The 17,909-nt window shown below is 39.6% G+C and overlaps 1 non-coding gene across 1 annotated transcript; it reads right to left on the bottom strand.

Moving 5' to 3' along the window:
- Positions 1-25: 25 nt before the first annotated feature.
- Positions 26-133, bottom strand: LOC148574200 (small nucleolar RNA R71). The gene has a single exon (XR_015905697.1). It is a non-coding gene; the product is annotated as a small nucleolar RNA R71 (small nucleolar RNA).
- Positions 134-17,909: the final 17,776 nt, after the last annotated feature.

The raw sequence follows: 17,909 nt of genomic DNA on the forward strand, positions 1-17,909 counted from the left end.
GTACTTTTCTCCTCAAAAGCTGAGCAAGCTTAGAGCTGATGTTCAAACCTTCAGACAGAAAGAAGGTGAATCCCTCTATGAAGCTTGGGAAAGATACAAACAGTTGACCAAAAAGTGTCCTTCTGACATGCTTTCAGAATGGACCATCCTGGATATATTCTATGATGGTTTATCTGAGCTATCAAAGATGTCACTGGACACTTCTGCAGGTGGATCCATTCACCTAAAGAAAACGCCTACAGAAGCTCAAGAACTCATTGACATGGTTGCTAATAACCAGTTCATGTACACTTCTAAGAGGAATCCTGTGAGTAATGGGACGCCTATGAAGAAGGGAGTTCTTGAAGTTGATACTCTGAATGCCATATTGGCTCAGAATAAAATATTGACTCAGCAAGTCAATATGATTTCTCAGAGTCTGCATGGAATGCAAGCTGCATCCAACAGTACTCAAGAGGCTTCTTATGCAGAAGAAGCTTATGATCCTGAGAACCCTGCAATAGCAGAGGTAAATTACTTAGGTGAACCTTATGGAAACACCTATAACTCATCATGGAGAAATCATCCAAATTTCTCATGGAAGGGTCAAAAGCCTCAACAAGGCTTTAATAATGGTGGAGGAAACAGGTTTAGCAATAATAAACCTTTTCCATCATCCACTTAGCAACAGACAGAGAACTCTGAACAAAATACTTCTAATTTGGCAAACTTAGTCTCTGATCTGTCTAAGGCCACTGTGAGTTTCATGAATGAAACCAGGTCTTCCATTAGAAATTTGGAAGCACAAGTGGGCCAGCTGAGTAAAAGGATCACTGAAATCCCTCCTAGTATTCTCCCAAGCAATACAGAAGATAATCCAAAAGGAGAGTGCAAGGCCATTGACATAAGCACCATGGCCGAACCTGTGAGGAGAGGAGAGGACGTGAATCCCAAGGAGGAAGACCTCCTGGGACGTCCAGTGATCAATAAGGAGCTTCCCTCTGAGGAACCAAAGGACTCTGAGGCTCATCTAGAGACCATAGAGATTCCATTGAACCTCCTTATACCCTTCATGAGCTCTGATGAGTATTCCTCTTCTGAAGAAAATAAGGATGTTACTGAAGAGCAAATTGGCAAGTTTCTTGGTGCAATCATGAAGCTGAATGCCAAATTATTTGGCATTGATACTTGGGAAGTTGAACCTCCCTTGTTCATCAATGAACTAAGTGATCTGAATCAACTGACATTGCCTCAGAAGAGATAAGATCCTGGAAAGTTCATAATACCCTGTACCATAGGCACCATGATCTTTAAGGCTCTGTGTGACCTTGGTTCAGGAATAAATCTCATGCCCCTCTCTGTAATGGAGAAACTGGGAATCTATGAGGTGCAAGCTGCTAAAATCTCATTAGAGATGGCAGACAGTTCAAGAAAACAGGCCTATGGACAAGTAGAGGACGTGTTAGTAAAGGTTGAAGGCGTTTACATCCCTACTGATTTCATAGTCTTGGATACTGGAAAGGAAGAGGATGAATCCATCATCCTAGGAAGACCTTTCCTAGCCATAGCAAGAGCTGTGATTGATGTTGACAGAGGTGAATTAGTCCTTCAATTGAATGGGACTCCCTTGTGTTTACAACTCAAGGTCATCCTTCTGTCAACATAGAGAGGAAGCATAAAAAGCTTCTCTCAAAACAGAGTCAACCAGAGCCCCCACAGTCAAACTCTAAGTTTGGTGTTGGGAGGCCACAACCAAACTCTAAGTTTGGTGTTGAACTCCCATATCCAAACTCTAAGTTTGGTGTTGGAGAGTCTCAACAATGCTCTGAACATCTGTGAGGCTCCATGAGAACCCACTATCAAGCTATTGACATTAAAGAAGCGCTTGTTGGGAGGCAACCCAATTTTTATTTATCTAACTATATTTTTCTTAGTTATATGTCTTTATAGGTTCATGATCATGTGGAATCACAAAATAAACAAAAAATTTAGAAACGGAATAAAAAACAGCAGAAGAAAAATCACACCCTGGAGGAGCATCTGCCTGGCGTTCAACGCCAGAACAGAGCATGGTTCTGGCGCTGAACGCCCAAAATGGGCAGTATCCTGGCGCTGAACGCCCAAAACAAGCATGGTTCTGGCGTTCAACGCCAGAAATGGCAACAAATGGGCGTTGAACGCCCAAAATGGGCACCAACCTAGCGCTGGACGCCCAGAGTTGTGTGCAAGGGCATTTTGCATGCCTAAATGGGTGCAGGGATGTAAATGCCTTGACACCTCAAGATCTGTGGACCTCACAGGATCATCTCAGGATCTGTGGACCCCACAAGATCCCCACCTTCCTTCCTCATAATCCTAGTTTTTTCCACATCTTCTTCTTCATCTATTCCTTCTTCTTTTGCTCGAGGGCGAGCAACATTCTAAGTTTGGTGTGGTAAAACAATTATGTAAAGGATCTATAGCTCAGTGGTAGAACATGTGGTTGCAAATCAAGAGATCCCTGAGATACCTCAGGGGATGCACTTCCCTCCACATAATTATTGGAAGCAACTGAGGATAGAAATACCAAAAATCACTAGGAATCAAGCCACAAAGGCAAGGAAGAGACATAGAAGAGCTCAAAAACATCATTGAAACACCATCATCACTAAGGTGGATTCATTTCTTGCTCTTATTTCTTCTGTTTTTCGTTTTCTATGTTATGGTGCTTATCTATGTTTGTGTCTTCATTACATGATCATTAGTAGTTAGTAACTATGTCTTAAAGATATGAATGTCCTATGAATCCATCACCTCTCTTAAATGAAAAATGTTTTAATTCAAAAGAACAAGAAGTACATGAGTTTTGAATTTATCCTTGAACTTAGCTTAATTATATTGATGTGGTGGCAATGCTTCTTGTTTTCTGAATGTATGCTTGAACAGTGCATATGTCTTTTGAAGTTGTTGTTTAATAATGTTAAATATGTTGGCTCTTGAAAGAATGATGACTAGGAGACATGTTATTTGATAATCTGAAAAATCATAAAAATGATTCTTGAAGCAGAAAAAGCCAAAGCTCTTAAAACCAAGAGGCAAGAGCAAAAAGCCAATAACCCTTAAAACCAAAAGGCAAGGGCAAATAAAAAGGATCCCAAGGCATTCAGTTCATTGGTGAGCAAGGGAGGTTCATCTTCCCAAGTCTCATTACCAAATAATTTGGCATTCAGCTTCATGATTGCACCAAGGTACTTAGCAACTTGATCCTCAGTAACATCTTCATTCTCTTCAGAAGAAGAATACTCATCAAAGCTCATGAAGGGCAGAAGGAGGTTCAATGGAATCTCTATGGTCTCTAGATGAGCCTCAGATTCCTTTGGATCATCAGAGGGAAACTCCTTATTGGTCACTGAGCATCCCAGGAGGTCTTCCTCACTAGGATTCACGTCCTCCTCCTCCCTTGTAGGTTCGGCCATGATGGTCAAATCAATGGCCTTGCACTCTCTCTTTGGATTTTCTTCTGTATTGCTTGGAAGAGTACTAGGAGGAGTTTCAATGATCCTTTTACTCAGCTGGCCCACTTGTGCTTCCAAATTTCTAATGAAGGACCTTGTTTCATTCATGAAACTCACAGTGGCCTTAGATAGATCAGAGACTATATTTGCTAAGCTAGATGGGTTCTGCTTAGAATTCTCTGTCTGTTGCTAAGTGGATGATGGAAAAGGTTTGCTATTGCTAAACCTATTTTTTCCACCATTATTAAAGCCTTGTTGAGGCTTTTGTTGATCCTTCCATGAGAAATTTGGATGATTTCTCCATGAGGGATTATAGGTGTTTTAATGCTGGCGGAAATTGGCGAGTTAAGAATGATTATAAAATATATGTTGCAAGTATAGTTCTCAACCAACCAGAAATCCGCTCATCAATTTAGAAGGGTGTCACAGAAATTAAAATCAAAATACTGGGAGTATGAGTCCCAGGTCGTCTCCCAACGAGTTGCAGAAAAGTGTGCTATTTTATTAATCAGATGTTTTAAAAAAGGTTTGAGTTGAATGAAAGAAAATTAAATTAGAAAATTTATATAAATTTAAATAAAAGCCTTGACTGGGAGTTGATTAGCTGGAAGCCCTATTCTTGTTGCAGTACTCTCAAGATTAATTGATAATTGGGAGTTATTATGTTTAGTTGTCCCTTACTAAGTAAGGAAAAGTTAAACAAGTTGGAATGCTATTCTATCCACAAGTTCCAATCCGCTCTTGGGAGGATTGGTGTGAGTGACTAGAGAGCAATCCAACAATAAACCCAATTACAATCTTTCTCTTGAGCATCCCAACTCAAGGGTTTCTTTCAATCAACTCCCCATCAAGTTAGGGAACTACTCGCTCATTGTAAATGAAGAATTCATAACATGAGAAAGGGAATTAAAGAAAGACATGATAAATAATGATCAAAAGATTAATTAAAAATAAAAGTAATTCTTGTATTGATAAATGCTAAAATAATCCAATGGTAAAATTAAGTAAATTAAGGAACATGGAAGAGTAAGTGATTAGCGGATAATTTATACGCTTTTTGGCATTGTTTTTAGTATGTTTTTAGTAGGATTTAGTTACTTTTAGGGATGTTTTCATTAGTTTTTATGTTAAATTCACATTTCTGGACTTTACTATGAGTTTGTGTGTTTTTCTGTGATTTCAGGTATTTTCTGACTGAAATTGAGGGACTTGAGCAGAAATCAGATTCAGAGGTTGAAGAAGGACTGCTGATGCTGTTGGATTCTGACCTCCCTGCACTCAAAGTGGATTTTCTGGAGCTACAGAACTCGAAATGGCGCTTCTTCCAATTGCGTTGGAAAGTAGACATCCAGGGCTTTCCAGATATATATAATAGTCCATACTTTGGCCAAGAATAGATGACGCAAACTGGCGTTCAACGCCAGCTCTCTGCCCAATTCTGGCGTCCAGCGCCAGAAAAGGATCCAAAACCAGAGTTGAACGCCAGAAATGGCTCAAAACCTAGCGTTCAACTCCAAAAATGGCCTCTGCACATGGAAAGTTAAAGCTCAGCCCAAGCACACACCAAGTGGGCCCCAGAAGTGAATTTATGCATCAATTACTTACTCATGTAAACCCTAGTGACTAGTTTATTATAAATAGGACCTTTTACTATTGTATTAGGCATCTTTGAACGCATGGTTCTTAGATCAGAGGGGCTGGCCATCTCGGCCATGCCTGGACCTTTCACTTATGTATTTTCAACGGTAGAGTTTCTGCACTCCATAGATTAAGGTGTGGAGCTTTGCTGTTCCTCAAAGATTAATGCAAAGTACTACTGTTTTCTATTCAATTCATCTTATTTCGCTTCTAAGATATTCATTCGCACTTCAACCTGAATGTGATGAACGTGACAATCATCATCATTCCCCATGAACGCGTGCCTGACAACCACTTCCGTTCTACTTTCGATTGAATGAGTGTCTCTTAGATTTCTTAATCAAAATCTTCGTGGTGTAAGCTAGAATGATGGCGGCATTCAAGAGAATCCGGAAAGTCTAAACCTTGTCTGTGGTATTCCGAGTATGATTCAATGATTGAATGACTGTGACAAGCTTCAAACTTGCGAGTGCTGGGCGTTAGTGACAGATGCAAAAGGAGGGTGAATCCTATTCCAGCATGATCGAGAACCGACAGATGAATAGTCGTGCCGTGACAGGGTGCGTTGATCATTTTCACTGAGAGGAGGGGATGTAGCCACTGACAATGGTGATGCCCTTGCATAAAGCCAGCCATGGAAAGGAGTAAGACTGATTGGATGAAGATAGCAGGAAAGCAGAGATTCAGAGGAACAAACGCATCTCTATACGCTTATCTGAAATTCTCACCAATGACTTACATAAGTATCTCTATCTTTACTTTTTATTAATTAATATTCGAAAACCACATAACTGTTTTATATCTGCCTGACTGAGATTTTCAAGGTGACCATAGCTTGCTTCATACTGACAATCTCTGTGGGATTCGACCCTTACTCACGTAAGGTATTACTTGGACGACCCAGTGCACTTGCTGGTCAGTTACACGGAGTTGTGAACCATGGTCTTGGCATCATATTTTTTGGCGCCATTTCCAGGGAAAGAAAGAGCAATGAATTTTACATAATTAAAGTGTAATCACGATTCCGTGTACCAGTAAGAGACAAGTAAAGAGAACGAACTAGAATGTCGAAGTCTTGGTGAGGTAATAACTCTTCTCAATATCCCAATGCAAAAACAATGAACATAACAAATCCTAAAAACTATGAATGTGTAGAGAGAAAACCTAGAGGAGAGAAAAACTAGATCTAAAAACTAAAACTATGTGGAATGAATGTTGTTGTTGGTTTCTGCATGTTCTCTGGCTCTAGTCTGCTTTTCTGGGCCGAAAACTGGGTCAAAATAGGGCCCGAAATCGCCCCCAGCGATTCTGCAGATTATGCAGATCGCACATGTCACGCGGTCGTGTCATCCATGCGGCCGCGTCATTTGGCTTTTTGCTTTGCCACGCGGTCGCGTCATCCATGCGGCCGCGTTACTCGTGCTATTCCATGCCGTGCGGTCGCATCATCTATGCAGCTGCGTCACTGCGATTTCCTTTTCTTCGCGCGGTCGTGTGATCCATGCGGCCGCGTCACTTCTCGCTGGTCATCCCTTCAATTCCTTGTGTTCCTTCCATTTTTGCAAGCTTCCTCTCAAATCTCTAACTCATTCATGCCCTATAAAGCTTGAAACACTTAACACACAGATCACGGCATCGAATGGAATAAAGGAGAAATAAAATATATAATTAAAAGTCTCTAGGAAGCAGGTTTTCAATCATGCAATAACTTTAGGAAGGAATTATAAATGCATGCTTATTTAACGAATAAGTGGGTAAAGATCATGATAAAACCACATAAATAAACACAATATAAACCATAAAATAGTGATTTATCAACCTCCCCACACTTAAACATTAGCATGTCCTCATGCTTAGTTGAAGGAGATAAAATGAATGAGTAAGAACATGTAAAACCTATGAAATGCAATGCAACCTATACATATGAATGCAATTATATAATTTTTGTCCACTTGATCAAAAGTAAGTAAGCCCTTCAAAACAATTACAAATCAAATTCCACTAACTCAATTCTTATACAGTAAGAACAGATAAAAATGCAAGAAGATAGCTCATGAAAGCAGGGAACATAGAAATTCAAGCATGGAACCCTCACTGATGATGTATGTACACTCTAGTCTCTCTAGTGTATAGGGTCATCACTCTATCCTTCTCTAATCATGCTCTCTAATTTTTTTGTTCTTCTCCTAACCAATCAACAACATTTAATATACCAATGCAAACATCATGAGGTCTTTTCAAGGTTGTAATGGGGCCAAGGTAAGGGTGAGGATATATATATGGCTAAGTAAGCTTATAAATTGAATCTTTAATTAATCCAAGCTTTAACATAACCTATATATATATATTCTATATAACTTTAGAATTCATACCTAGCTACCCAGAAATCCCTTTCACATCCATACTCATGTATCAACCTTTTATTTTGATTTTATCATACATGCATTGATCTTTGAATGCTTGACTTAGCATTGGGGTAATTTTATCCCCTTATTTATTTATTGAATATTTTTGGGTTTTTTTTAATTATAGAAACATAAAAATAACGCAATTTATCAATGCACATAGATTTTTAATTCTTATAGTTTCACATGAGTAGGTATCCAAATTCCCATAATATTATCATGACTCATTCCCTTATTATCCTTTGTTCCCACAATTTCCCATACTTGATAAAACACATAATTCTATCTTAAGCTAACCAAAGATTCAATTTGGGATATATAATTATTTTTCCGCTTAAGACTAGTAATGTGGTAAAATATAGAACAAATGGAATTTAAAGGCTCAAAGTGGCTAACAAAGGTAATTGAAAGGGTAGGCTTTATTTGGATAAGTGAGCTAAACAAATAATGGCCTCAATCATATGCAAACATATAAATATAATAAATATTGGACATATAGGATGAAACAAAATATAGATTACAATCATAGAGAAGTAAACACACAAGAACAAAATAATTATGGTTAAATAATGTAACCATTCATAAAGGCTCAATTCTCACAGGTTGTGTGTTCTTTAGCTCAAAAATCATGATCCAAATACAACTTCAAGCAAATTTAACATAAAAGTTTTAATTAAAATTAGTGAAATTTTTGTTCCAAAGATAGGGTCTTAGAAGAAACTTATTGTCTTTTCAATCAAGCAGAACATGCATGCAACTAATCTATTACTATGCAATTTATCCTATTTTACAAAAGAAAAATCTAATTAAATATCCTAATTTATTGGTGCTAGGGAAGAGAAATTACCTCCAGAAGTTAGGTACTGACCGACCTCCCCACACTTAAGGCTTTGCACCGTCCTCGGTGTCATCTGTCAAGAACAAAGGTGGGCTGGTAGCAGTATCTCCACAGTCGGGACCATCATGGCTCCCTGTGCTGGTAAAGGAAGTGGAGTCTGGGGTGTCTGAGTCCTTGAATTTTCCCATGATCAGCTCCTTGAGGTATGTGAATTGGCGTTTGTTACGGCGCTCTCTCATCTTAGCTTTATGTTCTTGCCGATCCAACTTTTCAAGTATCTGCTGGAGCAGTTGGGCTGTTGTAGGTGCTTGTGGTGTTGAAGAAGGAATATCTTCAACTGGTTCAGTGGGTTGGCTGGTAGTGGCTGCTGGAAGTCTAAGGTACTTCCCATTGGGGACATATTGATCATCCCTTGGAAGCATGGCTTTGGTGTCCCCAGCTTTGTAGGAGACTCCGGCTACTGAGACAAGATCTGAGACCAGGGCGGGAAAAGGTAAGTTGCCCGCGATTTGTACGTGTCCCATGGCATTCCGGATATGTCTTGGTAGATTCAGAGGTTGGTCTGTAAGGATGCACCATAGTAGAACGGCCATGTCCGCAGTGAAGGAGGACTCGTGAGTGCTCGAAAAGACATAATGGGACATAATTTGTTCCCATACGCGAGCCTCCAAGGTAAGTGCTGAAGCCGAAATTCCCTTAGGGCGGGTACGATGGTATCCGTAGATCCATCGGCTACCAGGTAGTGCGATAACTCTGAGAACGGTGTCCCAGTCAAATTGGTACATCTGGCGCTTGAGTGCGGCTTCTTGAAAGGCGTCCAATCCTTCTGGAATAGGGGAAAGACTTAGAACTTTTTGAATGTCGTCTTCTATAATGGGGACTTGCTTCTGACGGACCTAGACAGACTGTAGGGTTGGTAGGTGGTAGTTGGAGTAGAACTCGACTACCCAAGAAAGATTGACCTGCCTTGGCTGTCTTTGTAGGAAACCCCATTGTCTTCGGGCAATTTGTGGCTCCACAAAGGTAACAATATTGGGCGGGAGGAGAAGAAGGTATTCGTTGTTGTAACTCCTTTCAGCCAGGATGGGGAACATCTGCTCACAGTAGCGATTGGGGAATCGCGCAGTGTCCTTTGCTGGGAAGGCTCTTTCTTTATCATCAACCTTTATGATCCTCTTAATTTTCTTTGTTGAGGGATTAACCGCAGTTGAAGAGGGTTCTGCCACTAATGCTCTTTTTGTACCTCTTCTTGCTGGTTGTTTGGGAGTAGCTTTCTCCTTTCCTTTCTTGGTGGCCATCCTGAAAAAGGGAAGAGGAAGTAAATTAAATTTAAAGGGATAGAGCAAGGAAGAGAACGGAAAGGATGGTTATAAATGCACATAAAAAGGTAAATGATATGAACACACGCTCATGAGTACATGTGAAAACTCATTAATGGAAAATAACTAGTGCATATGATGACAAGTGAATGCAAGGTGTTTATTGGCATGCCGGCAAAAGGGCATGAGTAGCATAGATCAAGCATCACTCGTAACAAACCATCACGTTTGTATTGACAATTAAATTCAATGAATAAAATAGTAAAGGAAATTTGTGAAAAGCAAGCATTGAATATTAGAGTAGAAAAATGTAGAGAAGTTCATAATGCCATATGGGCTTTTTCACAAACATATAGCATGCATGTAGAAGAAGCTCTTGAAAATAAGGATTTGAACATGCAAGTAATCCCTTAAAAAGCAATATATAATTGTCAAACAAATTTACAACACTCCACAAGCATATAATAATAAATAATGACTCACATAAATTGATAACACCAAGTAAAAAGGGAAAAGATAGAAAAAGAAAATATGAACAATGAAAGTAAAAAGAAAAGAAAAAAAGATGACATATAAAAATAAGAAGAATAATAGAAAAGTAAGGAGGGAAGGAGAAAGAAAAACCTTGTTAATGGGGGGTGAGAGAGAGTAAAAAGTGAGAAAGAAGGAAGAAGGGAAGAAGGGAGGGAGAAGAAATAAGGAGGGAAAAGAGAAAAATAGGATTTGGGGGAAAAAGATATGATAATTGGCAAAATTAGGAAAAACTGTGCGGCACAAGCGACGCGATCGCGTGGGGCACGCGGTCGCGCGACTTGCGCTTAAACTCAATGACGTGATCGCGTCGGTCACGCGGTCGCGTGACCCGTTTTAGGCTAATGGCGCGAGGGTAGCCTCGCACTCGCACAACTCCCTGTTCAAAATCATATTAGTGCCAAATTCTGGGTGACGCGATCGCATGGGGCATGCGATCGTGTGAGTGGTCAATTATTGGGATACGATGCGGTCGCATGGGGCACGCGGTCTGTAACGACCCAATTTCTGGTACGTCATGATCATACTAGAAACTGAGCGCTACCAACTTGTCTTCCTAATTATTATCTATTATTTATCATATGAGCCTGATTCGTTGTTAAAAACGTAGTTAATTTGCGAGGTACTTTTTTTTTTGAAAACATTTGGATTAATAGACGAAATCATTCATAAGCAATTCACAACTGATAATAGATAAAACAGTTATAAACAACCATACATAAATATATCACAAGCAGTTGATATCATTCGGTTATCCAGCCTTTATTAGAGTAAAGATCTTTAGTTAGGACACCCCTAGATATAGCTAAATAATATCTATATACATATATATACATACAACATCCCAGGCTCTGACCTGTTCAAGAAGTCCCTAAGCTGGCACCCAGGCTAGCCTAGACTCTATACTCACCTAGTCCCTCTAAACTACTAAAGCGAGGGAAAGTACGTTCTAGGTCTTCAAAACTCAAGTTAGGTGGATCGTCATCAAAAGGTGGAAGGTCGTCTACTAATCCTCTGCAGGATCATATGTCATCAAAGAGCATCTCTCAAGTACTTCATCGAGTGGCCACATAACAGCAACATCGTACGGAGGACTTAGGTTAAAGTTTGTAGATAAGCAGGGTGCAGATGTTGGCTGGTCTCACAGTATTTACATATAAACAGAAACGGAGTTCACTCTAGACTCAGTAGACTACCTAGAGCGGAATCTTTTTTGCGAACGGTCGTCAGTGAACTACGGAAGTGTACCCAAACTTCCATCTGAAGGGGGAAGAGAGAGAGAAGGGGTAAGAACTGGGGAGTTCTTAGTAGGGTCGGGGTTATTAGTTAAGTTCATTAATTCTGTGTCGCTTAGCAGACATATAGCAGAATACAGAGAAACAGTAAACAGAAGATACAGATAAATAAAGAAACTAAGAAAGCAAAACACAAACAAAAGAATACAAGAAAACAAAACACAGACACAAAGAATAGAATGAAAATAAAGAAAGCATACATTCAAACAACAATCATAACAGAGGAAATGCGCAACTAAGTATGATGCATGTCTGTCCTATGCAGGCCATGAGCTCACGTGTCGGTTTACACCCTGCAGCCCGACATTACCTAGGAACTAGTCCTAGATATGGCTTATTTTCTGTAGGTGAACTTCGGCCTACAGAAATAGCACTCCCGTAAGTGAACTTCGGCTTACAGGAATAGTTTAAACACAACAACTTTCTGTAGGTGAACTTCGGCCTACAGAAATAGCACCTCTGTAAGTGAACTTCGGCTTACAGAAATAGCGCCCCTGTAAGTGAACTTCGGCTTACAGGTATCACAACTCACTGTAGGTGAACTTCGGCCTACAAGAGCAACACCCTGAGATACACAATTGATATTCACTGCAGGTGAACTTCGGCCTACAGGAATAACAACTTACTGTAGGTGAACTTGGGCCTACAGGACCTCTAGGGCCAACAGAAAAGCAGCAGTTGAATATACAAATATCTCTGGAGTTGCCTTAACGCAACAAATGACCTTTCAACAGGCCCTCTGCTTGTTCTCTATTCTCTTTATCATATTACTCTTTTCACTTTGTCTTTTTACTCTGCTCTGATTACTCTGTTCTTTGTATCTCTTTACTTTTTTCTGATTACTCTTTCCTCTGTATCTATATTACTCTTTTTCTCTTTATCTCTTTACTTTACTCTGGTTGTCCTGTTCTCTCTGTTTCTCTACTCTGCTCTGATTTCTCTATTTAACGTATGTATTTAAAGCTTATGTAAATTTCGGCATGAATAGTTAGTCTGTCCCAAGTATAGGTTCATTAAGTCTATACTGAAACAATTTAACTTTTCATATAATACCTAACCCTAGTCGCAACTCAAGGACTAACTATGTTGCCCTAGTTCGTTCACTAATTTCTGTCTGTTTTTCTGTCATTAAAACTTTACAGACTTTTTCTTCGACTTTTATCTTTTCTTTAACTTTTTATCTTTCTTTTATCTTTGCCTCACTAATATGTTCTTACCACTCCCTAAGTGTTTTATGAAGGTAATTATGAGATTCTGCGCTTAAAGTTGTCTTTCTAAAGCTTTTACAGAAAACTGCCTTTTCTGCATTATTTTATTATTTTTATTAAAATATTATTTTTAATTAAATATTATTATTTAATATTTTATTATTATTTATTATTTTATTAATATATTTTCGAAAATTACCCCTTTTTAACTTTTAACCTTTAAAAATTCACTTTTTACCACCCATAACTTTTAATATTTCTACTTTTACCACCCTAACTTCCAGAAATTACAAAATAACCCCTCAAACACCAAAATATTTACTTCCTTGCCCTTTTCAAGATCTAAAAGGTGTTCTTCATTGTTCTTCACCACACTCAAAGTGTTCTTCATGTTCGTAAATTCTTCAGATTCTTTCTCTGTTTTTACCCGTTTTTCAGTCTTTTCAGCAACCGATTTTTACCAAAATTCAAAATAAAATTGCAGCCACTAAAACCCCATCTTTTCTACATGATTTTAACACAAATTGAACCCCAATTTAAGGTCTAGGGTTCGTTTTTCCAGCAGCCATGAAGAACACAAATTCAAAGTTGAATATCATCAAATTTCATCAAATTTTCGCCAAAATTTCAACAAGAATTACTCATATAAACAATCAATTTCAAGCATAAACAAACCATATCATAATCACACAACTCAAACAAAATCAATCAAGATTAAATTCATCAATCCCTACCTTGATTTGCTGCTCCAAATTCGGTTAGACTTTCAGGTGGTCCTTAAGCACTTTTTCCTCCTAAAACACATCAAGAACAACTTTAAATCCACAAACTCTCAACTGACCAAATCTCCCTCAGCACGTTAGGAAGAGATATCTCACCTTAGACTTGCTGAAAATTAATGTTTCTTGGCCCTCAAGTCAAGTTAAGCATGATTCCTAAGGAAGAACATCAAGAAAACACATGTTTGGCATGGTTTTCCTTGAAAACCGAATTGAAGAGGGAGGAAGACAGCCATCTCACCTTATTTCCAGCCTTGATAAGTCACATGGTTATGTAGAGGAAGAAGAGAGGATCATTTTGGTGAAATCGGAGTTTTGATTTGAGTTTTGGTTCAGAAGAAATCAAGATTTGAAGATTAAGTGTTCATGAAGTTTTCTCTCTTTTCTCTCCTTTCAATTTCGGCCAAAATGATGAAATGAGACAGCCTTGGAGGTCTTGGGGCTGTAAGGTGAGTTGTGATTGGTTGGCTTGGAGGTGGATTAAAATAATATTAAAATATCTCAGGTGTATAACTACTAAAACTAGATGTATCGGAACACTTGCAAAAACATCTCTAAAAATTATTTTCTGAGCTACTAGCATAAATGACACTAGTAACATATTTATTATGAGAATAAAACATGTATGATGAGGCCTTAGCATTGCTAAAGTCATCAGAGAGTGCTGGTGTTAAATTGCACCAGTAAACCGTAAACCCGGTTAAACCAATTTTCTATTTTTAACTAAAACAGACCAGGTAACCATATAATATCATTCAAGCATTTTCTAATACTAATATAATGATAATATTATACTATTATCTCTCTCCTCTCATGAATCGAGTCCGGTTCATCAAACAGAGACTATTTACGAAAATCAGAATCAAAACTGCCAACCGATACGGTTCAAAAACTAGGTTCTTCGTGACCGCGTTATCGAGCATGCCTCGGAAAAGGTTCTAGCTTAAGGATGACATAATGATAATGAGGATTGAGATGCTTGATGATATAACAGAGGTGTTCCCTTTACTGATCTTTCGGAGAAATCCATGCCTTCAGAAAAGATCTCGCGTACTCGAAAATCAGGGTTGTTACACGGTCGCGTGAGAGGGACTGCGCGTCCAGCGCTAGTCCAGCACCACTCTAGCACAACTTTCGGCTGTGCACCCTTGTTACGTCGAAATCCCGGTCACGCGGCCGCGTGGGGCACGCGGTCACATGGGAGGCCATTATTCCCATATGACGCGGTCGCGTCAGCGATGCGGTCGCATGGGATGAATTGTGCCATTGGCCCGCCTCCAGCCCTGCTCCTGCGTAACTCTCTGTTCATATTAAAATTGTCTCCCAGCTCCCTGCGACGCGGACGCGTCAATAAGGTGGTCGCGTCGTGTGATTTTTTTTTTTAAATAAAAATATGTGAATGCAGATGCACGAAATGTACTAATGAAGAGAAGAGTTATTGAATAAGAAAATTAAAAATAAGGAAAGGAACGATCATACCATGGTGGGTTGTCTCCCACCTAGCACTTTGCTTTAACATCCGTAAGTTGGACGCTCTACTAGCTCAGTCTTCAGCTTTGTGGGGATCTTCCAAGAGGAAGATCTCGAGCTCCTTGTTTTTCTTCAGCTTCTCGCCATGGTACAGCTTTAAACGATGTCCATTAACTTTGATAGGTTCAGAGCTTGAAGGATAGCTTAGGTGATAAACTCCGTACGGTTTGGCCTTCTCTACTCTGTATGGACCTTCCCATCTTGATCTCAACTTGCCTGGCATGAGCCTTAGTCGAGATTTATAGAGGAGGACTAAGTCCCCAGGTTGGAACTCTTTTCTCTTGATGTGCTGATCATGTACAGCCTTCATCTTCTCCATGTATAGTCTTAAGTTCTCATAAGCTTCTAGGCGAAGGCTTTCCAGTTCCTGCAGTTGCAACTTCCTTTCAGCTCCGACTTTTCCAATTCCCATGTTGCATTCCTTTACTTCCCAAAAGGCTTTATGCTCTATTTCAATAGGGAGATGACAAGCTTTTCCATAAACTAATCGGAAAGGACTCATCCCAATGGGTGTTTTGTATGCTGTTCTGTATGCCCAGAGTGCATCTTGTAGCCTGGTGCTCCAATCTCTTCTATGAGGTTTGACTATCTTCTACAAGATACGCTTTATCTCTCTATTTGACACCTCGGCTTGCCCATTAGTCTGAGGATGGTAGGCTGTTGCAACTTTATGAATTATCCCATGCTTCTTCATTAGTCCTGTTAGTCTCCTGTTATAAAAATGGGTACCTTGATCACTCACGATTGCTCGTGGTGATCCAAAGCGATAGATAATATGGTTTCTCACAAAGGAAACATAAGTGTTAGCATCATCAGTGCGGGTAGAAATTGCTTCTACCCATTTGGAAACGTAATCCACAGCTAACAATATATAGAAATAACCATTAGAATTTGGAAATGGACCCATGAAGTCAATGCCCCAAACATCAAAAATTTCACAGAAAAGCATAATCTGTTGAGGCATCTCATCCCTCCTGGATATATTACCAAATTTCTGGCATGGGAAACAAGATTTACAAAATTCAGCAGCGTCCCTAAAAAGAGTAGGCCACCAGAATCCACAGTCTAAGATTTTTCTTGCAGTTCTTTGAGGGCCAAAATGTCCTCCACTCTCAGATGAGTGGCAGGCCTCTAAGATGGACTGGAATTTTGATTGAGGCACACACTGTCTAATTACCTGGTCAGTGCCACATCTCCATAAATATAGGTCATCCCATATATAATATTTAGACTCGCTTTTCAGCTTGTCTCTTTGATGCTTAGAAAAGTTTGGAGGAAAGGTGCGGCTAACTAGATAATTAGCTACAGGTGCATACAAAGGGACTATCTCAGATACTGCTTGCAGGTTATCAAATGGGAAATCATCAGCTATAGGAGTGGAATCATCTATAATGTGCTCAAGGCGACTCAAGTGGTCTGCCACTAAATTCTGGTTACCACTCTTATCCTTAATTTCTAAATCAAATTCTAGTAATAGCAGTATCCAACGTATAAGCCTTGGTTTGGACTCCTTTTTAGATAATAAATACTTTAGAGCTGTGTGGTCCGAATACACTACTACTTTAGTACCAAGTAAATAGGCTCGGAATTTATCCAGAGCAAAAACAATAGCAAGAAGCTCTTTCTCAGTAGTAGTGTAATTCGACTGAGCTGCATCTAAAGTTTTAAACGCGTAAGCAATAACAAAAGGATCCTTACCTTCACGCTGAGCCAGTGCTACTCCTACTGCATGGTTGGAAGCATCTCACATTATTTCAAATGGTTGACTCCAGTCTGGTCCTCTCACAATTGGAGCTTGAGTCAGGGCGGTCTTCAGCTTATCAAACGCTTGTTTGCAATTTTCACTGAACTCGAACTCAATATCTTTCTGTAGTAATCTGGATAAGGGAAGTCCTACCTTACTGAAGTCCTTAATGAACCTCCTGTAAAAACCTGCATGGCCAAGGAAAGAACGGACCTCCCTCACAGAAGAGGAGTAAGGTAAACTAGAAATAACATCCACCTTTGCTGGATCTACAGAAATGCTAGTGTTAGACACGACATGTCCTAGTACAATCCCTTGTTTAACCATAAAGTGGCATTTTTCAAAATTTAATACCAGGTTTGTACTGACACATCTATCTAACACTCTAGATAATCCATCTAAGCAAAGGCTAAAGGAATCGCCATAAACACTAAAATCATCCATAAAAACCTTCATACAGTCCTCAATAAGATCAGAGAAAAGACTCATCATGCACCTTTACAAAGTAGCTGGTGCATTGCACAAGCCAAAGGGCATTCTCTTGTAAGTATAAGTCCCAAAAGGACATATAAAAGTGGTCTTTTCCTGATCCTCAAGAGCTATATGAATCTGGAAATAACCTGTGTAACCATCTAGAAAACAATAATGCGATTTACCTGACAGGCGATCCAGCATTTGATCAATGAATGGAAGAGGATAGTGATCCTTACGGGTTGCTTGGTTGAGGCGTCTGTAATCAATGCAGACCCTCCAGGCGTTCTGAGCTCTGGTTGTCAGGAGCTCTCCATGCTCATTCTTCACTGCAGTGACTCCAGACTTCTTTGGTACCACTTGTACTGGGCTTACCCATTCACTGTCTGATATGGGATAGATGATATCTGCCTCTAGTAGTCTGGTCACTTCCTTTTTGACAACCTCTAGGATAGTGGAGTTCAGTCTTCTCTGGGGTTGATGGACAGGTCTTGCTCCTTCTTCTAAAAATATTCTATGCTCACAGACTTGGGGATTGATGCCTACTATGTTTGCCAAACTCCAACCAATTGCCTTCTTGTGCCTCCTCAGTACACCAAGTAGCTGCTCTTCCTGTTGAGAAGTGAGTTCCCTTGCAATGATAATCGGAAACTTCTGCCCGTCTTCAAGGTAAGCATA

The sequence above is a fragment of the Arachis ipaensis genome, chromosome B2 (assembly GCF_059453495.1).
Source record: "Arachis ipaensis isolate K30076 ecotype BB chromosome B2, ASM5945349v1, whole genome shotgun sequence".
NCBI lineage: Eukaryota > Viridiplantae > Streptophyta > Magnoliopsida > Fabales > Fabaceae > Arachis > Arachis ipaensis.